Source organism: Stenella coeruleoalba (genome assembly GCF_951394435.1).
Source record: "Stenella coeruleoalba genome assembly, chromosome: 6".
Taxonomy (NCBI): Eukaryota; Metazoa; Chordata; class Mammalia; order Artiodactyla; family Delphinidae; genus Stenella; species Stenella coeruleoalba.
The window spans coordinates 56517080-56535963 of record NC_137151.1 but is presented as its reverse complement, the minus strand read 5'-3'; the positions used below and the strand labels follow the sequence as shown (position 1 = coordinate 56535963).

Below are 18884 nucleotides of genomic sequence, written 5' to 3'. Positions count from 1 at the left end.
TATTTTTTTCACTCTCAGGTTCTTATTTTTATTATGAATATTATGTACCTTATTAGTAGCTTACCTCATCTTAGTTTATTACCTCATATTTTAGAACAAGACAGGGTATAAAAATATACAGAGATAAAGGATGTTATAATTAGAGGGGAAAAAAGCCTGAAATGCAAATGTGTTTGAGAAACTTATCTAGATTAATTTACCCTAATATGTAATTAGTAACTGTCTTTATAACTTTCAAATTCCTTATAACTATCTAAGTTTTAACTTTTTTAAGGAGGCAGGGGAAAATGGTAGGAAGTAATAAGCAAAAAGAATGGAACTTTGGAAATGATAAACATTTGTATAAATGATTGATAAACATTTGTATAAATGATTGATAATTGTATAAAATGATTGATAATATCAATATAATGATTGATAATATGAATTGCTTTCTGTTTTGAATAGGGTGATAAGTTATAGAATAGGATGGTGCTGGAAATCCAAAAGTGGAAATAGGTCAGTCAGTACAGAGGAGGGAAAAGGGAAAATATGGTGGAGATGTTTTCTGAAATTGCTGGCTGTACTTTTTGTCTAACATTAATCCTATTTAAGCCCCACTGTGCATAATCAAATAAGAGCTGTGTATGGCATTATTTTTATACTGTGCAGCTGCATGTGTATAGCTTAGAAGGACATTGCTGTCACATCATAAAATATGTCAACATTGCTTTCATATTTTTAACATGGCAGCCTCTATTACAAAATAATGTTTCTAAAGGATTTTTAATTTAATTATATGTGGTATTTTCCCCTATCATTTTTAATATAGTTTCCATAGAATTATTAAATTAGTTCATGTCTTTATTATCTTTGCATTTCTAGCAGCAAGGACAGATTTATACATTTATTAAGTGCTTAGTAATCATTGATTTTGCTTTTGTAATTTTCCCATCAGCATTTTTTCCTTCCCTAAATCCATCTCATCAGCATATAAACATGCTGTAGTATTCCTCCATCTTAATACAAAAACCTTTCAAGGTCCCACATCCCCCTCAAGCTACAGTGCTGTTTCTCTACAGTTTTTTATAGCAAACCCTTTCGAAGAGTTTTCCATATATGCTGCTTCTACATCCTCATTGCACTTTCTCTGCTTTACTTATCCTATTCAGTGCTTTTGTCCACACCACTCTGATGACAACATTCGTGTCCTGGGCACCAGTGAAGTTTATCTAGCTAAATCCAATGGTCATTTCTCAGTCCTTAGGTTAAGTGTTTTCCCAGCAGCATTGTCACAGGCAATCATGTCATGTTTTTTTCTGAAACTTTTCACTTGGGTACTTTGCCAAAACCAAATTCTTGATTTCTTAACACTATCACTATCGCCATCACCAAACTTATTCCTACCCAAGTCTTCTCCATCTCATCCATGTTATTACTAATAAATGCTTTTAAGTGGCATTTTTTTTCATCAAGTACATAGCAAATAATTGGATCTGAGCCTTACACCTCTCTTTCATCTGTATACCTCAAAAAATTTTATAAGCATAATTAACTAAAACTTCACAACATCCTTGTGAAGTAGATAATTATGGCATGGCAAACTGATGTACTAAGAGATTGCCTAAGGTATCTTATGCATGTATGCCAAAATTTTGAAAGTGGACCAGGGTAATGTAGTCCCTGTTGGAAGCATTAGACCAGATTTCTTTTTTATGATGAAATCATTCTAAGAATTCTCAGGAAAAGTAAAATAGTAGTAATGATTACTTAATATCCCTAAATATTCATAACAAAGTTCTTTTAATAGAAAAGAGTAAAATGTGTATTATCTGCAATCTAGTATTTATTAGTGATGGCAACTTTGTTATATCTAATGAAATATATATTTTTTGATTGTATGTTGTTAGATTGCTTAATTGCTTCACCAAGCCTTCATAGCCGTAATCTGAATTGGATCTTTGAAGGTTTGGAGTGGAATAGTTTCATTTAAGTCTTTTAGCTATGGTACATGAAAGCTTTATAAAACTACGAGCTTTGTGTTTGTCTTGATTGCTAGCCTGTTTGAGTAAGGGGGTTTTTTACAAGGCAGTCTTATCAGTGGCAAATTATTCGTTTGGCATTTGTTGACAAGACTGAGATGGACTCTAATTTAGATAAAAACTAAAATTTCCCCAAAATTTATATTCAAATAATGTATTTTAGTTTAGTTAATAGTAATTCCTAAAGGCTTTACCTCTCTATTGCTACAATTTGAGTTGAATTCCCTAAAAAACTTATAGTTAGAGAAATAAAAATACAGCCAAAACAGCATATCATTTTTCTCAAATGAAGCCCTTCATTATATTACTTCATCTAAGTGATTAGTTCATTTTTGGATATTGTGTATATATTAGCCTCAAGAGTGTTTCAACACCTCTTGACAGTGCTACCACTTTCTTCTTCTACTGGATACCCATTTATGGCTCTAAAGCAGAAACCCATGAAGAGGGAGTAAAGATTTTGAGAGGTACTAATTAGTGATGGAAGAATAGGGTGGTAAACTTTAGAAAAACACACAGCTTTATATATACTTAAATTAAAAAACAATTCACCAAGTTTAATAGCCAGTTGTGCTTTGTTTGCGTGGTTTTTATTATCAGCAAAATTATAAAGTTGCCATCTGAGCTCTAGCTAAACTTCATTGTAGTAAAGCTTATGTTAGTTGTCTAAAAATTTTGTATGTTAACCTGTGGGAATTATAACTCTTCTAGAGAAGTTTCAATCACACAGAACAGTAAGGACAAGTGTTGCAAGTGAAGGATATGATATATTTTGAGGGAATGACAGCTTTTTGTAGTAAGGATAGTGAAATTATTGATATATTTTGGTAATTTATGGAAATATAATTTTATAAGAAATGTAAAATCACTGATAATACAAGAAGTACTGTTTTATTTTATATTTATTTTTTATTGAAGTATAGTTGATTTACAATGTTGTGATAGTTTCTGGTGTACAGCAAAGTGTACATATAGATTCTTTTCCATTATAGGTTATTACAAGATATTGAGTATAGTTCCCTATGTTATACAGTAGGACCTTATTTATCTATTTTACATATACTAGTGTGTATCTGTTAATCCCAAGCTCCTAATTTATCCCTCTCCCCTCTTTCTTGTTTGGTAACCATAAGTTTGTTTTCTATGTCTATGGGTCTATTTCTGTTTTGCAAGTAAGTTCATTTGTATCATTTTTTTAGATTCCACTTATATAGATATATAAGTGATATCATGTTTGTCTGACTTCACTTAGTATGGTAGTCTCTAGGTCCATCCATGTTTCTGCAAATGGCATTATTTCATTCTTTTTTTAAAAAATAAATAAATTTATTTATTTATTTATGGCTGCGTTGGGTCTTTGTTGCTGCGCACAGGCTTTCTCTAGTTGCAGCGAGCAGGGGCAGCTCTTCGTTGCAGTGCGCAGGCTTCTTATTGCAGTGGCTTCTCTTGTGGCAGAGCACGGGCTCTAGGTGTGCAGGTTTCAGTAGTTGTGGCATATAGGCTGAGTAATTGTGGCTCGTAGGCTCTAGAGCACAGGCTCAGTATTTGTTGGGCATGGGCTTAGTTGCTCCACGGCATGTGGGATCTTCCTGGACCAGGGCTCAAGCCCGTGTCCCCTGCATTGGCAGGCAGATTCTTAACCACTGTGCCACCAGGGAAGTCCCTATTTTATTTCTTTTTATGGGTGAGTAATATTCCGTTGTATATATGTACCACATATTCTTTATCCATTCATCTATAGATGGACATTTAGGTTGCTTCCACGTCTTGGCTATTGTAAATAGTGCTGCTATGGGCATTGGGGTGCATGTATCTTTTCAAATTAGAGTTTTCTCCAAGAAGTGCTTTTTTAAATGCTATCTGTTTATATTTGGTTTTACCAGAAGTAGTATTTAGTAGTTTAGTATGAAGTAGTTTAGCTGAAGAGAGTAGTAGTTTGGAAAGAGTGGCAAAAAGTTAGAATCGTGGTAAATCATCTCTTTAAGAACTTAAAGAGATGTACAACTTTTTTGTTTCTGCTTTTGGTTTTCTTTAATACTTAAAGCAGTTCTCTTAAGGGGAAGCTCACTTTGTTTTAGGTTGTGATATGACAAAGTTTGGTGTTTTAAAATGAGAGACTATCATTTGTTTTATTTCTAGACTTCTCTTGGGAGGCTTCTCTTGGGAGACTTCTCCTGGGTATCTCTAGTTTAGATAGTGGGCTCTGGTTATTTTCTAACAGCAGGTGTTGAATTACAGTCGTCCCTTGGTATCTGGTAGGGATTGGATTAATTTGCATGGATTAATGTGCAGTGGCAGGAATCATTGGAACTCTGGCCTTCACAGCTTCTCTGAACATTAAGGGAAGATGCACATCTAATATTTTACTGAATACCCTGCTTAGACCTACAGGTGAAACTGAGGACAGAAAGCATTCAGTGAGTATTATGCACCAAAATACTGCGTGGAATTGGAACTATCCATTCAAGCTGCCTGTTTTCTTTCCTTCGATGTCTTCCCCCCATGAAATCAGAAAAACAACTTTTAGCCAGACACCAACATAGTCAACTGTTTGTATGGGTCAGGAAATGATTTCTATCACTTTAGAGCTTTGTTGCTTGTAGATAAAGTATCTAAATTGATTGGTGCTTTTATAATTTGACAAAACTGCTTAACAAAACTTATATTAATGTTATATAAAGTCTTCTATTTATATGCCTACTCTAGACTAGACGGCAGGCTTCTTTCATACATACCGTATTACGTGCTTAGTTAAATAAAACTCTTGTCTTGTTGTTAAAGCTTGCTCATGTTTTTTTCTTAAAACATAATAAGAAAGGGAAAATAATTGTTGGAAAAAGAGGTTCCCAAGATCAGAACTATTAAAATTGTTAATAAAATAAATTTCTTTTTTTGCTAAGTTCTGTTGAGGTTTTAGTCATAACAGTGCATGAATAAATGAAGTAAACCACTTCTACCCAGCTGATTTAGATTTAAATTTAAAGAGATTTAAAACTCAGTTCTCCAAAATCTAAGACTACTTCCTCTTATAAGCACTATGGTACATTAAGAATTCTGCAATAAAGTAAACCTTCTTTTCCACCCAACATAAACTTGAAAGTTATTTGAAGATAAAATAATTTCCCTCCAAATTTGGAGCACTGTTCCTGAATGGAACATATTCTGCCCAACACAGTTGACGGTTTTTTCCCTATGTCTAAAAAAAATAGAGAAAATAAATTTTCAAATATTTTAGGAGGATCATTTACACTTTGATCTTAGTATAGTTTCAGAAATGCCTAGTTGCGCTAATACGGTAGTCACTAGCCACATGTGGATCCTTAAATTTAAATTAGTTAATATCTAAAAGTCAGTTCCTTAATCACACTAACCATATTACAAGTACTCAGTAGCCACATTTGGCTATGGGCTGGGTATCGGACAGTGCAGATAGTAAACTTTTCCATTATTGCATTAAGTTCCATTGCACGGCTCTGTATAGAATAGAGTTGTCCCTTGATATCAGTGGGGGATTGATTCTAGGACCTGCCACAGGTACCAAAATCAGTAGATGCACAAGTCTCTTATATAAAGCAGCATAGTACAGTCAGGCTTCCCTTATCTGTGGGACCCACATCCCATGAATATTTATATGTATTCCATTAGTGGTAGATCACATTTTTACCAGTTTCTCCGGTTTTATAGATTCCTATTATTTACAAGTATCCTTCCCCCCTAAAGTATTGCTTATTGAAGCATGTGATTTTTTTCCTACCAAGTAATTTCCCCAAGTAATAAAAATAATAATAATAATAGACAGGATTTGAAATAGCTAGATGATGGTAGAAGCATGTTTAGATTTTTATAAAGTTTGTTATTAACCTTAAAAATGTATGCCAAATTGTGCATACTTGTGATTCTCTAAAAAGTGAATGATAAAGACAGAATTTCCATGTCTACAATCCAAGATTGCAACACTGAAATAGCCTACCAGTAGCATATGGTTTATGAGATTACTTTTCATATGTAAATTTTAGAGAGAATTTTTATTATATAACCACACCTTGAAATGAGCATAGAACACAGAGAAAACATTAAACTGGTATATGAATTAATGATTAAATATTTTAGTGACTATTACTTTAAATGAATTTTAGGGTTAATTAGCATATATTTTCATGTTCAGATTGAATAGAGTGAGAAAAAGCCAGTAAATTTTTTATTCATTTATTCCTTTGAACCTTTTCAATAAGCTTGGTAGGGATAAATATCCTTACGTTGTATATATTGAAACTTATGTAAGGTTGTCAAGTGAAGGTGAAGTCTTGAGTATGCTAAAATTGATTAGATAAGGAAAGACTTTTTCCATTTGGGGGCAGAGGAAGAAGAAAAATAGAGATAGTTACATGCTAATTACTGGAAACATAGTAAATATGGTTGGTAAACTGGTAAATATAGTTGAGATTTTCTCTGTGCATATTTACTAAGATGGTGTCTGGTGGGGGAAAAGTATATAACCAATACATTAGTTGAATTATGTTTTCATAAAATGTAATATTACTTTTTATATGTCTAATTTGAATATATTTCCTAGTTTCAAGATGATTTTAAAGAATTACCTTTTCATTGTAAAAGCCACCCAGGATTTTTATGAGAAGCCCTAAGATTTGTCTGACTTTAACCTCTAGTGTCGTCTTAATTTCATGTATTTTTTTTTCTCATGCATTTGCAAATATCCAGTAAGTTATGTGTAAAAATTGCTACTACCATGATGAAGGAATGCCTTTTTTTTTTTTAAATAAATTTTATTTATTTATTTATTTATTTTGGCTGTGTTGGGTCTTCGTTGCTGCGCGCGCGCCTTCTCTAGTTGCAGCGAGCGGGGGGCTACTCTTCCTTGCAGTGTGTGGGCTTCTCACTGTGGTGGCCTCTCTCATTGTGGAGCACAGGCTCTAGGCACACAGGCCTCAGTAGTTGCGGTATGCAGGCTTAGTAATTGTGGCTCACAGGCTCTAGAGCACAGGCTCAGTAATTGTGGCTCACGGGCCTAGTTGCTCCACAGCATGTGGGATCTTCCCGGACCAGGGATCGAACCCATGTCCCCTGCATTGGCAGACGGATTCTCAACCACTGCGCCACCAGGGAAGCCCAGGAATGCCTTTACAAGGTTTTTATACTCTAAGGATTAGGGCTTTAAATCAAGTATGCATTTTAAATTATAAATTTAGTCTTAATTATCTTGTTTTTGTCCAAGAAAATAAAAAATAAAATGGAACATTTATCTTTTTATTCAGTTACTTATTTTATTTGAATGTAAGTATTTAAAAATATTTAATAGCTTTTTAAATTACAGAGTTTTATAGAAAGTATATTTGGTTCTTTCACAAGCCTTTTTATTGACTCTTTACCATCACAAGCCTGTTTTTTTTTGTATTGATTGAAGTTGAAAGCATAATGCTAGGAAGGAGTTCACTGAAGGCAGGTCTTTGGACACAGAGAGTAATATGCATTCCATCTATGTAGGCTTTTTCTGATCTGATCTGATACGGTGGGAACAGATAATTTGGAGAGAATAAGTTTCCGGTCTTATATTCTTTTATACCTCCATGCATCATTTAAAGCTAACACGTTCTCCTCCTTAGAAATCTTTCCTCTTTCGCCTTCAGTGTATTTTCCATTTCTCTATCTCTTGGACTTAAAACATAACAAAACACCGTACAGTGTCACCTCTCTTGCTTCCCATGAGCCTTATTTATAGGTATCCCCCAAATTCTGTTGGATAGTCTTGTTTTTTCTTTATATTCATTACCTTGGTAAACTCTCTTGGCTTGAATTGTACTTTTTATATGACTGATTTTTAAACCTTGGACTATTCTAAATCGCAATATCTACCCGTTGTTGAGAAGCATCTCCATTTGAATAGCCTGTGGTAACACTGGACTGACTTACTGTCCAAAATAAAAGTCACTTCACCCTACCACTACAGGTTTCTTTCATTGTGTCCCTGGTAATCTTTCTCTGCTGTCCTCGTTCCTGTACTTAATTTAGCATGAAGTCCTCTTGTTTCTCCATGTAAGATGTATCTTGGGTTTCCCATTCTCTCTGTACTCATCTGCACTATCCAGACCCTCATTGTATCACATCTGTTAACTCACTACAACCACTTTCACACCAACCCCGCTTTGCCTTTTTTTTTTTCTTGAGCTTCCCAAAATCTCCCTACAGTGACTTTTTAAAATGTATACAAAGTTGTTAATGCATATTTTCCTTAAATAGAAATTGTAAGCATTTTTATTTATATATCCCTCTGGGCATAGTGCTGGATGTGGTAGGGAATCAGTAAGTAATTGTTCACTCATTCATTCAGCAGCTCTTTCTTGAGTAGTTGTTGGATTCCAGCTGTTATACTAGTGCTCCAGTGATCTCTCATGCAGCTTACAGCTGAAAACAGTCTCTGGTGAGAAGAGAAGGCTTCTCTGAGGAGGTGGCATTTGTTATCAGACCTGAAAGAAATGAGAAAGCCAGTCCTGCAAAGATATGGGGAACAGTTCCTGCAGGCTGAGAGATCAGCAAATGTCAAGGCCCTGAAGAGGGACAAGTTTGGTATGTTTGGGGAGTATCAAAAAGGTCACTGTGACTGGAACATAGTAGAGAGAGAGTGACAGGAGATGTAGTCAGGAGACCAGGTGACAGAGGGACTAATAGGCCATGGTAGGTATTATGGATTTTATCTTACGTGATGGAAAAGCCTTTGGACAGTTTTGAGTAAGGGAGTGTTGTGAGCTAATATATTTGTTGCTAAGTTAAGAATAGAAGTAGGGAGACTATAATAGTAATATTGGAGAGCAATATCTTGAACTAGTGAGGTAAAAAGCAGTAATAAGTGTTTTGAATTAAGGATAGAATGAGGAAGAATGGTTGGCAGGATAGATTGGATGGGAGGTGTGAGATAAAAAAGGAACCAAGGAAAACTCAGTTCTGTGTGCTTGGACAAGTCATGTATCCTCTCCAATATCTATTTTCCTGAGTATATAATGTGAAATACCTCTTTCCCACTTCTTGAAGGAATTGTTATGAGGATCTGATGAAATAACACATGAAAGCTAATTATGAATCTTAAAACACCATTAACATTGTATTAATTTTTAACACTAAACATTTTAAAGTTCACCTTAAATTAAATCATACCTTGTTAATTAAGAAATTTCTAAAAGCTTAGATTTGACAGGAATAAGAACTCTAACCCATATACAGCTTAGGAAATAGTTTAACTTATAACTTTCCCTGGGTTTATAGTATATAGTTCCTTTCCAATTATATTTTCAATCTTTAATAGTTTTGACACTGTTCATAAGGAATAGCATGAAGCAATTTCTCCTATTAATTGATAATAAGTAGATCATGTTCTGGCCATAGACTACACTGCTAATCTAATCATAGAGAAAAAGGTAAACAATACCTGGCTGTCTTTTGTTCTGTAGTATATTTAAGACACTGTGATTCTCCTCTCGGTAAATATTTGAAAACAAATAAAACTAACCCAAATGACCTATAGTTTATTTACTAATATGTTATATTACGTTAACCCTGGGGTGTTGTTGATTATAACAAAACATATTTTACCATACTATAATAAATAATGACCTATAAATAAACTCCAGGTGTTTTAGGCTTATTTGTGTCATGCCAATTGTACTTTTCCTGACAATTTTAGATTAATTTAAATATGACTTATGGCATCAAGAAAGACAAATATTCTAAACAAACTTTTTAGTTTCTGAAATCACTTACTCAAGTATGATTCAGCTGAATGCTATTTCTGTTTTTTTATTGCAGATTTCTCAACAGTTATGTCACAAGATTGACCACATTGATCACAGTAAGACTAAAATGATAATTAAGCTTTTAAGGATGTTTTGTTTTCTCTGAGAATGAGAATTAAGTTAGAAAATATTTATGATTTTAGATTGTTGTTCTTCAAGAGCCAAATGAATGTTTACATTTAATGATTCACACCTCACACTCTACTTATTTAAATACTTCTTTAAATGATTTTAAAACATTTTAAATGAAAAATACACTTAATTTATAACTGAAATTATATGCCTAATTATACTAACATATTTCAGTGTGAATCATAATCTGAACATCATCTTTTTTAGTTTTTGTTTTTATTAAAATATGGCATGAAACATTTAAGGTGACTTCACATTAGGAAAAAAATTACAAAAATAAAATTACTTGGGACTAATCACATATTAAGGAAAGACTGTGAAAACAGCATTGAAAGGATTCTTAGACTTCTTGATTAAATTTTTCATTGATATTTAAATGATTTATAAACAGTCTTCCAAATATGGAGAGTTGTTGAAAAAGGATAGTTCTCTTAAGAAACTGAACTTTTCGGCTTTAATTTTATTTAAAGTGTTAATTTCTACTGTGTATAAGGTAATATGTTACTTAAAGAAAAACTTTTATCCAAGGCCTTGATCTACATTATTAGAAAATTCTAACTATTAAAATCTGAATTGCAGTAATGAAATTTTACAGCATTTTTGAAAACTCCTTTTAAGTAACAGAGGAAAAAAATTGAGTAAATTATTTACTCAGTTAATCTGCTTCTTAAATCCCGTTTTAATTGTTCATTAGAAGCAGTAATTATCAGAAATGTTATTCCGTGTATATAAAACCTTAATGTTTTAATATTTTTTTGGAAAACTGGTACATTTAACATTTTTCAGAGAGGCAAGAGACAACTTTTATTCTATTCTATTTTTAAAGGCTTTATCATCATCATTGAGTCTACAGATGTATATGGCATGTTCATTTTCCTAAGGGAGAATTTTAGCTATCTCTGATTTGTTGCTCTTTGCTTGTTTGTTTTTTCTTAATCAGAACTTTATTGCCCTAACTGAATGGTTTACAACAAAATATTAACATATTTCTGTAGTAACCTTCTGTTTTGCATCTAATGTTTTATAATCAAGGAAGTTAAAATTAGCATTGGATGAAAAAGGTGGTTTTTTTTTAATTAAAAAATGCTAACTCTCAGTACATTTTTAGGGTAATATTAAGGGAACACTTAATTGCAACTGTTCTGAATTCAAGAATTTCAGGAAGAGAGGTGGTGTTCAATATTATCAGATGTTAAATAAGTTAAAAATTAAGAAGTATTCATTTGAGAGTTTCATAAGTGACTGATAGTAGAAACCCTGTGTAATAATGTACGGGTTGTGAGGCTTTCTCTAGCTCCTTGTGTCAAGAAGAGGGTAGATTTCATCACTGATTCAGGCTGAGGGCATTGAGAGAGTAGTTCAAGTGTTGACCATGGGACTGGAATAAAATGAGGCCAGGGAGAAGGGCTGATATATTCAGAGAAAATGGAGAAAGGACTGGTCAGAGGTAGATAAGCTGGTGAAATGAGATGATAAAGAACTAAAAGAGTAGAATGCTGTGGTTAGGAAGGGGCTATTATAGATTGTTTCAGAGCTGGAGCTGGAGTATTCATATATAATATATACCTTGTGTATTTTTTTCTTCAGAACTCAGGAGAATTTCTCTTTTTACTCCTTATGTTACATTTCTCTGAAGTGTCAAGATCTTCTAAATGATCTCTTTTCCTCCTGGCCATCATCAATTCTATTGAAGCCTATATGTGATCCTCAGTTGAACTTTATTAAAGCGTTGCTCTGATTCTTTTATGTCTCTACCTGAAGATGTATAGTGACTTTCCATTTCTTATAAGTTCAAATTAAGGCTTTCTAACTTGGTATTCAAGACCCCTCCTCAGTTTGGCTCTAACATATTTCCCAGACAAATATCCTATTATTCAAGAAGAAGAACCCTACATTCTATACAATGTGAACTACATACTCCACCTTGAGTATACATTTTGTCTCCATACTTACATTCATGTCATTCCCTTTTCCTAGAATATTCTTTTTCCTTTTCAGTCTTTTGTTTCTCCTGATGAAATCAAACCTCCCTTCTAATGCCCTGTATACCTGTAATCATCTCTTTGAGGCCTTCCCTAATCATCCTAATTGAAAGTGATTCTCCCTCCTTAGTAGTTTGGTGATGCTTAATTTTTATTATTCTTATGTAACTGATAACATATATTCCCTTGTATTCTGCATACTTTAATATGTATTTTCCAATTGAGCAAATGAGTATTTAGCAAATGTTGCTAGTAATCATAAATACCCCAGAAAGAACTAAATTAATTAGTATCTTTAGTTTTCTTATATTAAAATTGAAACAAGAATATTAATACATGCATATCCAAAATTGAACCATGGGAAGCAGGGTAGTTAGGAAAGGGCATAGGTTTTAGAACCAGAGCGAGTTCAAGTACTGATGCCGCTGTATACTGTGTATATGACCTTTAGCAAGTCAGCCTCTTTGTGCCTCAGTATCTGCAGAAGATGATTTATGCATATATTTAAAAGGATTTTTATAAGTATTAGTTACCTTTCTTCCCTCTTACTTGTTTAATGTTATAGTTTACTCCTTTATTGATATGAGAGGGGTAGGACATCAACTATAAAGATCAGGGATATATCCAAATTTACCTTACTTACACATTGTGATCCTTTCATTTGTACGTTTTAATGTATGGAGTTTTAGTTTCTACATTACATATAGTAATGATAACTTTGTTGACTTACATAAGTTCCAGCAAGGAGGCTGATTAGATCTATTGATACAATGTGCTTTTTTCGGGGTGGGGAGAGTCAGACCTTACTAGAATACAAATATCTTAAAAGGCCAGAATGAACTTTAGAAAAGTTTAGGTTGTGCTACATTCCCCTTATATAACAGATGAGAAAACCAACATCCAGAGAATTTGAAGGGAAGTAACATGCATAATGGTTAAGAAGAGGAACTGGGTCAGAAAAACCTTTAAGTTTGTGCTGTAATATTTATATAGCTGTTTTGATCTTAAGTCAGTTACATAGTCTAAGATCCAGTTTTTTTCTCTCTAAAGCAGAGTAGTGTTTATACTTCAGGAGTGTTGTGAATATTAAATTTTAAAATGCTTATAATAAAAGCGCAGCACAGAGGCTGACATGGTAAATTCTGTTGACCCCTTGTCATAGTCATCATCATCTATCTGTAAAGTTACTTGCCCAAAGTCACATAGTGTGAGATCTTGATCCAAACCTGGTTTTGCTTTATTCTATTATAATTTTTACTTCTGTTTCATGATCACCTCTTAATTGATTAAAAATCTCTGAATGGCATTTGTAGGAAGTATAATAAAGTAACTCATAGACTTTTTTCTTCTCGCATCTCCCCAAATCCTCTATCTTCTCTGAGAGTATTCGTGCAATTTTGCTTATGTGCAGTTTTGTTTATATGTAATTTTATTAATACAGTGGCTATATTTTATTTTAAATATTCTTATTTAACATTTTGCTTCATATTTAGTAACTTGTTACAAAGCAACTTTTAAAATAAAGTGGCTTTTCCTGTTTTTATTAAAATTTCTTTTTTTCCTTTGGTAATTTTATTGTGAATATTATTTAAATTTCATAGAGATTTATGTCTACCAATAGAAATATTTAACTTAAAAATTCAAATTTAGAAGAAATTACTATATAATTTTACGGTGTACACACTATTAGAAATATTGGTGTTAGATAGTAAATTTTAAATGTCAGTTAGGTACCTACCACAGATAAGATATAAACAAGCATGGCAATGACTGATTGTTGTACCCTAATATCAATTTTCTCCGTCTACTAGTTTTGTTCCCAGCCTACGACTACCTGGAATAAAAGTATCACTTTCAGTCTCTGTTACAGCTAAATGTGCTCAAGTGACTAAGTTTTGGCTAGAGATACATAAGCAGTAGTACTGTGTGCACCTTGCAGAAAGTATTGTTAAAGGAAGGCGGGCATACCCTATTTTTCCCCCATCCTCCATGCTTGCTGAGATGTGGGCATGATAACTGGACAATGAGTGGAAACCACAAGCTAAGAATGGGCAAAGCAATAAGATGGAAAGTCCCTGATAACTTCAGGATGTCACCCTGCCCGCAGTGACCTATGACTTGAGTGAGATAAACTTCTATCTTGTAAGACACTTGAGTTTTGGCTTTCTGTCACTCATGACCAAAATTAATCCTGATTACATCAAGATAATTTTACAAAGTTTATGCCATTGTTTAAATGTCTTTGATTTGTTTACATTTCATTTATTTTTCTTGGACTCTTGTCACTTTTTTGATAGCTTCAATTTTAGGAGGAGAATACAAAAGGAAATAATTCACTCACTCTGTCTAGGAGAGGAGACTAGGGAAATCTCTAAAGAGAGGGGAGACATTTAGGCTAGATTTTTGAGATATGAGTTAGAAGAGAATCCAGAAAGAAAATAGGCATATAGATTGGAAACAACATATGTTCAGGGACATGCAACTATTTTAGTTAAATATTGTTGAAATGTAAAATTTGAGTAAGTAAATGAGCCTAAAGGTCAGATCTTATAGGAATTTACAAACCAAGAAGTTTGGTAAGTGCTAAGTACCTAGCGAAGTTTCTTTTAATGTTAATAATTTTAATATTACTTATGGTTTTACCATTAAATATTTTTAAAAGAAATACATTTTTATACAAGCTTTTAGGAAGGAAGAACAAAACTATTATTTATTTATTCACGGATTAAGATACTAGGTGATTTCTATTTGAGCCTTTAACAATTTTAGAAGACATATTATTACATTTTACAGATGGCTAAACTGAGACTCAGAAGAGTCAAGTGTCTTTCCCAGTGTGGTAGTTAAGTCATTATTTGGAAAGTACAGAAATCAACCATTTAAGAACAAGTCTGCTATATGTTGTCTGACCTTTATTTTTCTACTTTTCTAATACCAAAAAGAGCGTTATAGTCAAATTTAAAATATCTTTGGTAAAATATAGTAACAGTGATCAAACCAGAAGTAAAGTCTATATAAGAATTTCCATATTTTATGCCAATGAATACATCTAAAATATTAAATTAAAAAATCTAATATCTTAAAGTTATAAACTAGTAAACATTTTGTTTTCTAGAGTCTGAATTGTGAAGAGTATCTTCAAAGTTAGTGTATAGTAGCCATTTAAATTACTTCATACAAATCAAATTTCCATTGCTATTCCTAAGTGTATATTTGGATAAAAGAAACCTCCATCTCCTATTGCACCTCACCAAAAAGTTGCACTGTTTTAACATTAATGCAGCTAAAAGCATGCATGGTGTTCTTAGTATGAGTACCTATAGATAGAAATGACACCCTGCTGCAGAGACCCAACTGAACTTCTCTGAACAAGTAAAAGTATATAATGTTACACACTCGTTTGGTTTAAAGATTACTTCTTATCTGAAAACTCTAAATGAGCTACTATTTAATAAATCTGCCTAAAAATAGAAAATACAGTAACCTTAATATATCTTAGAGATAATTGTAGAGGCATGAGAGAATATAAAAGAAAAACTAATTTTCTAATTTGGTTTGGTGTTTTTTAATTGTAATCAGCAAAGAATCTAGCACCTAGACCACTAGGTCAGTATTTTATGAATTAAAGTGACTTGAAAGTTAATCTGGTTAATACATTATTCTTTTCCCCTCACACTTTCTAGAACACCATGCATACATCTGCTGTGAGATGTACATTCATTGAAATGTTAGTCAAGGAGTAGATAAACTACAAGTACAGTCTACAGAAACTGTTTTTAGGGATGAGAAGAGGGTGTTATAGACTGAGTTATGGGGTTATGATATTTGACTCTTCATTCCTTTTCTATAAATACACAAATGAAAAACTGGAGGAGAAAATATTTTGATATAAATGGAAAAATTCTTATTTTATTGCATCAAAAGGGTACCTAGGGGCTTCCCTGGTGGCACAGTGGTTGAGAGTCCGCCTGCCGATGCAGGGGACACGTGTTCGTGCCCCAGTCCGGGAAGATCCCACATGCCACGGAGCAGCTGGGCCCGTGAGCCATGGCCGCCGAGCCTGCACATCCAGAGCCTGTGCTCCGCAACGGGAGAGGCCACAACAGTGAGAGGCCCGCATACCGCAAAAAAAAAGGGTACCTAAAATTAGCATGTCATAGATGTTTAAAAAAATCTGACTAATACAAATATTCCTGATGCTCTCCTTATGTGAGTATATTTAAAAAACATTTAAAAAACATTGCATCAGTAGGTACATTTCCATCATAATATAAGATAGTATGTGTAAACTTTTCCATGTTCAAAGTATGCCACTTATTTTTATAATACTTGCAATTTTATTATCTGATTTTCTTTCTTAGGAAAATGTCCTCAACTTTTGTTCATAAAATTCATAATTATTGTCTCTTTATTGCCTTTACCAATGAAAATTCCTGTGTCTTTTTTTAGTCGTTTGTTTCATATGTTCAGTGTCGATCATACACACTTGGCACTAAACTTAAATATCATAGCTCCCCTCAAATGTTGCCTCTTCCATGAAACCTCTGCAGTTGGAATTACTCTCCCCATCATTTCTGCCTGTCTAGTATTTGTTATTTCTATCACAGCATTGTTCTTCAACACTGGAGTCCTTGGACCTCCTGAGTATGTAGATATATTCTCTGTGGGGGAGAGAGAGAGTTTGCTATAAGAATTTACAAAGTTCAACATTAATGTAAAAGAAATATTCTTGGATCATCCGGGATGCTTACCTTATAAACAGTCACTGCCATCGACTTTCAGGGCAATGATTGTATTTAATTATGTCAGTTTAATAAGAAAAGAACAAAAATAGATTTGATATGTACAAATGGTTCATTTGTACCAACTGAAGGCCAGTTGACATCAGAGTGAACTAAATTATAGCTTTGTAGTAATTTGAGTAGAAAGAAATGGTGGAATATTAAATTGTTCAGCGAATGCTAGACCATAAGATACACATGCCAAACTCAAAGGTAACTGGAAACTAATGGGGAAATAGCAGTCAATACCATATTCATGTTGAGTACAATGATTTTATTTTAGCAAAAACATCATATTGATAACAATTAGAAATCCATTAGTTTTGTAGCTTTTATGTGCACACTTTGTAAATTTGTTTCGATACTATTTTTGAATAAGATCTGGAAGCAAGAAGAAGAGTTTATCCTTATCCATAGTTTTACTTTTCTAGGTATTTCAGTAACATAATAATTTAATTAGTGTGTCAGCATGTGTCCACAATACATTTTTTTCTCCCTTTATGAGGATTTATACATAACCTAAGTTTCAGAAACATTCTTATAGAGCCTTTATCTGCCATATGAGGTAATTTGTGTGTTTGGCTGTTTCAACTATTAGATGGTAAAGTCCTTACAGTCTAGTGAAGCCATAGATTATGTTTTATTAATTCTTGCAGTCCCCTTAGAGTCTATTACAATGCCTTATCCCCAGTAGTGGCACAGCAGATATTTATGAAAAAAACTGGCCTATGCAAGTGTGCCTCTTAGTGTTGATAATCTGTTCAATTGAACTAGAATGGATAAATATATAGAAAACAATATAGGCAATATATACATTTTAACAATTTGAAATTCATATAAGTTAACAAATTCCTATTTTTTTTTAAAGGAAACACACTCTCCTTATGACTTTTGAGTGGTTTGTTCTTTTTTTAAAATTAATTAATTAATTAATTAATTTATGGCTGTGTTGGGTCTTCGTTTCTGTGCGAGGGCTTTCTCTAGTTGCGGCAAGTGGAGGCCACTCTTCATCGCGGTGCGTGGGCCTCTCACTATCGCAGCCTCTCTTGTTGTGGAGCACAGGCTCCAGACACGCAGGCTCAGCAATTGTGGCTCACAGGCCTAGTTGCTCCGCAGCATGTGGGATCTTCCCAGACCAGGGCTCGAACCCGTGTCCCCTGCATTGGCAGGCAGATTCTCAACCACTGTGCCACAGGGAAGCCCACAAATTCCTATTTTTAAATTAAATGTCCTGTAGGATTTTGGTCACTTACAGTGTTGTATGAATTACTTTAATTAGGTAATCAAAGGACCTGTAGGGTGCCAGTGGGAGAATGAAGGTTTCATGGCAGGCTAGAACTGAATGTGGAGATGTAACAAGAGTGCTTCAGTGCTTTAGAACAAACGTATATTTGATCTGTTCTTGTGATTTATTTCACCTTTCAATTCCTGTCCTTTAAGGGAGAATTAATAATGAAGGCTAATTATGTGCCAGAGAGTTTCCAAGTATCATTTTATCTTAGACTTATTGATGTTAAGTAACTGCTCCAAGTTGACATAATTAGTTATGGTCGTAACTGGGTTTCAGGTTCGTATTTCTCTAACTAAAGACAATAATGTTTCTACTATAATTTATTCAAAGAATATAAAACCAATTTGTGTTCAAGAGAACTGAGTATATATACTTAGAAATAAAGTACATAATGCTCAATAAATATTTGTTAGCTGATTGAATGACAGAAACAGAATTATGGGAGAAAAGAATTCTAGAATCAGCCGGTATGTGCCCTGAGGTGATTTTCTAAGACACATTCTTCAAACAATTCATATACTGCCTTTCTCTCTCTTATTTAATTATCTTTAGTTTTGTATACCTTAGTTATAGTATTGATACTCAGTAAGGAAAGAGACATGATGTATGCTGTAAATGGAAAGTTGCTTGTTCTCAAATATTCTAATAAAATATTCCCTAGGTAGGGATTGTGAGTCTTTCATTCGGTCAATCAATATATTATGTGCTTCACATTCAGTCAGTCACTCATTCATTTGTTCATTCATTCAACAAACATTTATGGAGCACAGACATATTCTACCATCTACCAGTTGGGGATGCTATGGTCAATAAGACAAAGTTCCTTCTGCTATTAAGTTTACTTTCTAGTAGGAGAACAGAAGTAAAGAAATAAA

At 33.5% G+C, this 18884-nt stretch overlaps 1 protein-coding gene across 18 annotated transcripts in view; it reads left to right on the top strand.

Annotated features, from left to right (window-relative positions):
• Positions 1-18884, top strand: part of BAZ2B (bromodomain adjacent to zinc finger domain 2B) — a 384859-nt gene that overhangs the window by 168422 nt on the left and 197553 nt on the right. For 17 of the 18 annotated variants that reach the window (XM_079923516.1, XM_079923517.1, XM_079923522.1 and 14 more), the window contains one exon: positions 9837-9879. The exons of the other annotated variant lie outside the window; for it this stretch is intronic. The gene's annotated coding sequence lies outside the window, so the exon portion shown is untranslated. The remainder of the gene's footprint in view (positions 1-9836; positions 9880-18884) is intronic. 18 annotated transcript variants of the gene reach the window in all.